The 8,448-nt window shown below is 46.8% G+C and overlaps 1 pseudogene; it reads right to left on the reverse strand.

Moving 5' to 3' along the window:
• Positions 1-640: 640 nt before the first annotated feature.
• Positions 641-4,419, reverse strand: LOC141740552 (uncharacterized; annotated as a pseudogene).
• Between the last annotated feature and the right edge of the window lie 4,029 nt (positions 4,420-8,448).

Here is an 8,448-nt window from a genome sequence, read left to right on the forward strand (position 1 = left end):
AATGCGACAGTGTTTTACGAGATTCAATGGCAAGGTACACGTGATTATTGACTGCACAGAGGCCAGGGTCAGACGAGCTCTCAGGAAGACCCTCCTGTTGGGTCACGAGGTTCAGAAAGGACCCACCGGCTTTCTAAACTCCTTCTCAGAGAGGAGTCTACGTGCGGCTGGATCCAATCCTAGTCCCAGACCTGGTCAACGGTTTATGTCTAAAGGATTATATATGCACAATCAGTCCTTTATATCACTTAGCCAAGATTTCAAAGTTTAGCATGCTATTAGTCACTTACCGAGAAGCTGTTGCGGCAAGGAATCTCTCAACCTCGAGGAGCAGAACCTTAAGCGAGCGTTCCCACGCAAGGGGAGATGCTGGCATGCAGCCCGCTGCCGTGCAGGAGAGCTCAAAGGGCTCTCGGGCTGTCCACTATTTACAGAGCAAGATAATTGACCTATAGTCATATTCGCGTGGGAACAAGATATCTAGGTCCCCACTGCAGACAGTGTTTTGGTTATGTTGCCAGCCATCCCCCAATGTTCCAGTGCAACTCACCACAACTCCTGCTGATGGCCATGGCTTGAGCAGGAGCCGGGGGGGGGAAAGGGGGAGAGCACACCGCCGCACTCCACCCCGTGACTATAGTCAATTCATCTTACCTTCACAGAGTGGTGGTGCGGTCATCTCTTGCCTCTGTGCCATAAATAGTATACTGATAGTTTGTGCGCTTAGAGATCCACGGTAAGTAGACAGTAAAGCACTGCTATTTGTTAATTTGTATGTTTTGGGTGGTTGAAGTTGGGTTATTTGTTTGGTCAAGTACCAAACCTTTATATACAACATAACTATAAGCAACAAACACATTAAAATTAGAACCGGCAAGGTCACAACTGGGTGAAGCATACGATTAAACACTCCTGTTGCTGGTGATGACCATCCAAGAATTTCCCACCAATGGTGTTCTCCATCTTTCTTCATTCTTTCAAAGACACAGTGTATATCTTCTGTATCATGCTGAACAGTGATTAGAGTTTTGTGTCCATTGTTTCAGATTCGTTCTAGCAGCTGACGCAGGTCATCATGTTGTAGTTTCTTCACCAATGTAAGATTCATTCCGATAGGGGTAGGCAACAAATCTCGAATCAATGTATAATTAGACTGTAGCAATTGATAAGACATAACAGGAGCTGAATAATTGAAGTCACATCCTATAACTTTAGTAAAGTTACAAACACAAACATTTGAGTGATTACTTGTATCTACAGTAATGTTATCTATGAATATGGTATTACAAAGGGTTCTCATACAAGCACATCCTTTTCCAATATATATATATATATAAAAGTACGGTTTCAGGATTTTCATCGAGATGTATTTCAAAATGGCAAACACTCTGTTCAGTGTCAAGACAAACATCTTGGGCTTTGACGGTGTTACTCTCACAGTTAAATCCTTGTTATTCTCGTACAACACGTGCATTAACATCAATGGTCTGCCATCTGTTCCCATTCCATTGGGCCCACACTCCATGTTCTAATGGATAGAGTATAGTTCCATTGTGATTTAATCCTAATGCAATGATTTGGTATATGGTGTACACTGAAGCATTGCGTGTTTTTAGGACAAAAGCTGTAGCCTTATTGTTGATGGAGTCATAAGTAAAATTGACTAAATACCACCAGGACTGGAATTCCCTTTCAAATTCAGTTGCATTATCCCAGATTATTTTTCGAATTTCAGTGGGTCAGGTACCTTCTTCACCTTCTCGTACAATTGCTGCTACCATAGATTGCATCCACAGCTGAGCTTGGATACAACTAAGAGCTAGAGAAACATTGGTTTGGGCTACACCAAGTGCATCCACAGTCAATTGGTGATCCCTCTTATTAGTTCTTTCCCACTGAGGCAATACATCAGATAAGAGCCATTGATTAGTTCCCAGTGCTAATAGGGAAGATCGCAATGGGTGTTCCAATTTGTTTAAATCGCTGGTTGTTGTGCTCAGTTTATTTGCAAGTACTTCAGTGTCTATGCTATTTAAGACTCCTAATCCTGTCCCTATGATACCAGTCACATCTCTCCTTGTTCATCTTGGAGAGCTGGGTGTTTGCCCATGTAACCGTGCTAACCATCCTGCATAGGATGTAGTCAGGAATGATGAACAGGCCGGTCTGACAGTAGAGATGTTAATTTGCATCAGTAATTCTACTCGTTTAAGAGACCATGATGGATTAAATAACACTCGTTGTTGGACTGTATTTTTGATCACGTGTGGTCCAATTTCAGAAATTTGTGGGGACGGAGTTTTCTCATCCTTTACAATTGGTGTGGAGGTTGTCGTATGAGGCTCAGTAATGTCAATTTTGAATTTAAATGATAGTCCCGCACCATGGCAAGCCCAGAGACAGACTACAAAAACAGGCTGTGCTAAGGTAAAATTGTACCAACAGTCCAATTTTTCAGAGGCGCAACATTTCGTACCGTTGATTATTGGGTTTGATACACTGTGTACACTGAAATCTGAGATGCTTTCTCATGGGTAGACCCGTTTATCATGCGGCACCCTATTTGAATTCTTTTCCCTGCCATTCCCTGAAATCGGAGAATTCTGTCAGCTCCATCTGTATCCCAGCTCCATTCATTTTCTAAGTATACTTCACTTCCATGCATGACCACAGTGGAAAGATTTAAATCTCCCTCCCTAGAGTGTATTCCCATACTCCCGGTATACTTAACACGAGCTTGAGACCATGGCCACTCTAGGGTTCTTCAACCACAGGTTAGAAGCAGCATTGCTGACGTTTGGAATATTAGCACGAACACAGCGCTTCCATTTGCCATCCTGCAGGCTGCTGTAAGAGAAAACAAAGACTTGTTTCGCTGGGGAGAGTCCGAACAGGTTACCCCGTTAAAAAGAAGGAAAAACCCATCTGTGTTTTGCACCGCTGCTACCGGTAGCTTCCCAGGCACGTGGGCCACGAGGTTTAGTTAGGGTCATAGGCACAGTCCCTATGGCTGGTAAATTGACCATCGCAGGCTGTCTTGTGAAGTAGCTGTTAAGGTTGCAATGTTTGGTACAGCAGCCGTTAGCGGGGCTGTATTAGCATTTAGACGGTGGTAATCGGCTGTTAAACACCACCTCCCATCTGGTTTCTGAACCAGCCGGATGGGTGAGTTATGTGGGCAGTAGGTTCTGGAGATAATTTGTCTTTTCTCTAAATCAGCTATGACTTCAGAAATGCCCTTTCGTGCCTCAGCAGAGATCGGATACTGTGGGACATTAGTGATCTTTGACTCGGGGAGTGCGGGGGCTGAGCGGAGCACCTGCACCGCGGCTTCCCGGTTTCTGCACGGGTGAAGGTCAGTGTTTGAGCCAAAAGACCACACACTGCCATCCGGCAGGCACCAGGTTCGGCCGTTTAAAATATTGAAACCTAAAATATTTTCATGATGAACTCTAATTGCAAAGCGAGTAGATGACACATGCTTCTCGCCCGGGAGCCGTAAACTAACCTTGGCAATTTGACATACATCACTTCCCCCCTTCACACCTGTAATTCTAACTCTTTGCCGTCCGGATCACATGCCCAGCTTCTCGGCATCTTGTTGTCTTAATATCGAAATTTGTGCTCCCGTATCCATGAAAAACTTTACTAATTGTCTTCGAGGACCAACTGGAATTAATATGTATGGGCCATCATCACTTATCCACTGATAAGCCTCCACTTTCCGGACAGGCAGGCCCAATTGCCTTCCGGACATCACTCGTTTTTTGACTTCGTGTCCTGCCATTCCTCCTTAAGAGGGAGAGAGGTATTATCCCCCTTCAAAGAAGTTGAAATACGGTCTCTGTTTCCACCGTTATCTCATTTCTGGAATGCTTCAATCAGACTCAAGATAATGCCAGTAGGCCAACCTTGAATCGCGGCTCTGGGAATGCCTAGTGCTAATGCTTTCCTCCACAATCTATTCCTCTGTTCTCGAGACGCTGTTTGCAAGTTTTTATTTCCTTTTGGTTTAATTCCTGTTCCCTGTTTCTCAGGTCTTACTTTGTGATCTCCTCCCCGGCATCTCCGGCTTTGTTTTCCAACTGTTGCACCGTCCCAGCCCATTTCACGGCAGTAGTCCACAATGCTGCGCATCAATTCTACCCATGTAGGGATTCGCCTGGGAGGACGATTGCCCTGTGTATTAAATTCTGTATCTCGTCTAATCTCGTCCCGTTTTGCAGCTAGGTGGGGTTTAAGAATTTCTGGGGCTCCTCTGATCAGTGGTTTCAACACTGCAAAATCTACTGCAGCAGATAGCGGGACATCGTGGCGTCCTCGTTCGTGCCTGGCTTGTATGCAAGCGGCTTTTGTGAGGGCTGTGGATAACTCACTTAGGGATTTAATGGGGATTATGGAGGGCTCACCCCGCTCCATGGCATCGATTCCTCCCGCCCAATAAGCTACTCGGCTGGTGATGGAATGGGGTGTACCTGTAGGGTCAGGCCCTAAATTTAAGAAAACTCCCGGACCCCAGTAGCCTCTGGCTTCGTCCTGACGTAAGATGATTCGGTCGCTGCCACTTAAGCATACTCGCTACAAGTATTCAGCTTCAGTTTCACCGGGGTTTCTGCTGTATCTCTCTTGCAAATTTGTCAATTGCAACGGATCCCAGGGGCTGGTTGGTGTATTGTGCCGTGGATTACCACCCCGAGGTCGCGCCATTATTTCTGCTTTAACAATGTGTCCGGCTTCATTTTCAGGAGGATTTGTAGTGGAACGAAGGAACGTCTTCTTCTGACTTGCTATCGTCGGGATCACCCCAAATGTCTCCATCCCAGTCTTCAGGGGATACTATCAGTTTCCTAATCTGTACAATGTCAGGGGGGCAGGGAGCCTGTATAAGCACCATTTTGACCTTTTCTCCCAATTTCTGCCTGTTCTCCTTCTCTTCCTGCAATTGTTTTTGCAGCTGTTCTATTTTTAAAGACAGCAGTGACTCGGTTGCCTTCCTGCTCTCTATTTCCTTCTCTAGGTCCTGCTCTCTCCTATTTCTATTCTCCCTCTCTTTGTACGCGGCTTCTAAACAGGTGCCTAACATCTTGCAGATAACTCCCTTGTCCTTTCCATGCTTTGTGTGGCCCCTAATTGCTTTTAGGTGCTCTTCAACGACTTCCCAATTGTGCCAGTTATCACAAGCCCATTCCTCTGAGACTCTGGGGCTCGGGTTCACTCCATGCCTCCGTAAATAATCAGTGATAGCGCCTGCCATCCTGACTACTACGCCACGATGTCACGCGTGTAGTGATTGCCTTCACTCGTAAGAGAGAAGTAGTGAAATATTTATTAATATAAAACGGCGATTTAACAAAGTTGGTAGTGAATGCGACAGTGTTTTACGAGATTCAATGGCAAGGTACACGTGATTATTGACTGCACAGAGGCCAGGGTCAGACAAGCTCTCAGGGAGACCCTCCTGTTGGGTCACGAGGTTCAGAAAGGACCCACCGGCTTTCTAAACTCCTTCTCAGAGAGGAGTCTACGTGCGGCTGGATCCAATCCTAGTCCCAGACCTGGTCAACGGTTTATGTCTAAAGGATTATATATGCGCAATCAGCCCTTTATATCACTTAGCCAAGATTTCAAAGTTTAGCGTGCTATTAGTCACTTACCGAGAAGCTGTTGCGGCAAGGAATCTCTCAGCCTCGAGGAGCAGAACCTTAGGCGAGCGTCCCCACTCAAGGGGAGATCCTGTCGTGCAGCCCGCTGCCGTGCAGGAGAGCTCAAAGGGCTCTCGGGCTGTCCACTATTTACAGAGCAAGATAATTGACCTATAGTCATATTCGCGTGGGAACAAGATACCTAGGTTCCCACTCCAGACAGTGTTTTGGTTATGTTGCCAGCCATCCCCCACAGTTCCAGTGCAACTCACCACAACTCCTGCTGATGGCCATGGCTTGAGCAGGAGCCGGGGGGGAAGGGGGGAGCACACCGCCGCAGCCGGCTGAGGAGGGGCAGCGGAGGGGGAGGCTGCGAGAGCCGGTAAACAGGGCGAGCATCGGGCAGCCCGGGCACCCAAAAGCGGGGTCGGGGAAGGTGGCGGGGGGGGGGGCCGGTCTGTGTGTGTGTGTGTGTGTGTGTGTGTGTGATACCTCGGGGCCGTGCACCCGAGGGGATGCGCTAGAAACTGATGCCCTCTCCTGGTGGCACCTGTGAGGTGACAGCTGGGGACAGGCTGGTGCCTGCCTGCAGGGTGCGACCAGAAAGATTTCATGAAAGGCTGGTGACAAATATGTGTCAGCGTTTAGCGCAAGCAAGGATGGAGTGTAAATATTTACATTGAGACACAGATTTCACAGCCAGAGACTTTTTCCTTGCCATTGCACTGTCTGATGTTCTTCAAAGACCACATTTACCCCCTTTTTAAAAGAGGAGGACTGGGCAGAAAGGCAAGTATTAGGTAAACAGAGCTTCTGTCTTATACCAGAAACATCTGCACAGTAGTTCCTAGTAGTACGGGTGATCAGAGTATAATTAATTTTGCATAACAGAGACAAGAATAAACCAGCAAGTTGCCCTTTATTTCATCGCTGCAAAGGCTTTGTAATCAAGAGCTTTTCCCAGTGTGGAAACAGGGGTTATAAAGGAAGAAGAGATGAAAAGCAAGCGTATCCTACGTAGTGGCTTTTACAATGCATCTGACCTTGATTACACAAATAACCTTGGGAGTGCTGGCTTTCAGGGAAAAACAGGAGCTGTTTAGATTGAAATTATCAGAACGTGGGTCTGTGTATGCTGATACCGAGTACTATTTCAGAGCATTTTATATGTAGAGGCAAATGAATGTGCTTAGGCAGGGAAGAAAAAAAAGAACAAGCTCATCAAACTCAGCCTAAATCTCAAATCGAATGTATTTTTACATTAAAGCTTAACCTGTAATGGTTATTAACGTAACAAATCACCAGCTGTCCAGCACATACAAACGGCTGGTAATTATTTAGTAGTACCCAGTATTTATTGTGCTTTGGGTGAGCAAAACCCAAAATCCTGGCCTTGGAGGAGGAGCAGGCAGGGTGGCAGTAGGACAGCAGCTCCTCTGTATTACAGAGCAAAGCATCCTCCCTGCTCTGATGCCCCGGAGTTGTGTGGATCAGACTGGCTCCCCTGTGAGTAAATGTGAAAATGTACAGAATTATCAGAGTATAGAAAGGGTGAGCTTCAGCATGGTGAGGGATGGAGGGATTTGGTTATGTTAATTAGCATTGATGGTAATCGAAGTCCTGCAGTTTGTCCAGAGATCACAGCTGGTGCACTGGGGAAAGACCACTGTTGGCCCTTTCTGTTGAGCAAAGCAGGAGCTTATTTAGGAAAAAAAAGAGGGAACACGGTACAGTGGAAAACATTCGGAGGAAGCAGAAGACACATAAACTGCCAGAATAAAAAGCTAGTGAGGAGAGAGACTCTAGTGGCCAAGAAAGAAGGACGCCCTGGTGGCAGTTTTGAGAAGAGAGGGACAGGAAGAGAAACTGGAGAATATGAACTGAATTGCCCTTATATTCAGCAAGGTGAAGGAGATTCTGTATGGATGCGAACACGACACCAGATCAGTATTCTGATGGCCTGCATTTACTGTCTGTCTCAGCAGTAGGTGCTTAATGAACACCCAAAACCCAATGCTGCTCTCTGCAGAGCAGCTGCAGCTCAGGCTTGATGCAAGGGTAGCTTTCCTTTGAGCAGCACTCACACATGTTCTCTGTCTTTAATCCTTCCTTCCTTTGGCCTTATGTCAAATGGCCACATTCACCATCTAGGCACGGTTTTGCTTCTTGGGGTGTTAGTCTGGGTCAAAAGATTAGCAGGTCAGCTGGCAACCATGCTGCCTCTCCTCCCCTTGTCTGTACAGAAGCCTGGGGGTGGACTTCGGCTGCATATACTGATGTTGCTGTTTGCTAGTAGCACCTCCTGGAGTAGGCTACCTGGTAATGTTTTGCTTACTGACAGCTCTTCTGCATCTTGTAACTCTTGTCTCCAGTCTTGATGGCTCTTGCTGAGCGGGATCATTTAAAATATCTATAGAGGACGTAACAGGTTGATGTTGAGAGTATCATGAATGGCATCCCAATACTGATGTTGAAACAAGTGCAACTCTTGGTGGTCATGTTAACCCTTGGCAACTTTCAGACGGAGCAGTTTGGGTGGGTTGTGGGGGAACATCTCTCTCCTGGCACCTGTCCTCTGTCCTGGGCAACGGGAGCTCAGCACGAGCTGAGACCCATCCCAGGGGAAAACTGAAATACAGTGGAGTGTGAGGGCAATGTGGGAGGAAGGAAGATCGTTGCTGGTCTTCCTCCTCTCCTCAGTTCCGCTGACCTCCCCGGGCCCATCCTCAGCACTGTGCTCTGCCGGAGCATCCTCAGGCCAGCGAGGATGGCCAGTGGCTGTGAGCAAGTTTTCATTCTCTCCCCT

Source organism: Larus michahellis, chromosome 3 (assembly GCF_964199755.1).
Source record: "Larus michahellis chromosome 3, bLarMic1.1, whole genome shotgun sequence".
NCBI classification, from domain to species: Eukaryota; Metazoa; Chordata; class Aves; order Charadriiformes; family Laridae; genus Larus; species Larus michahellis.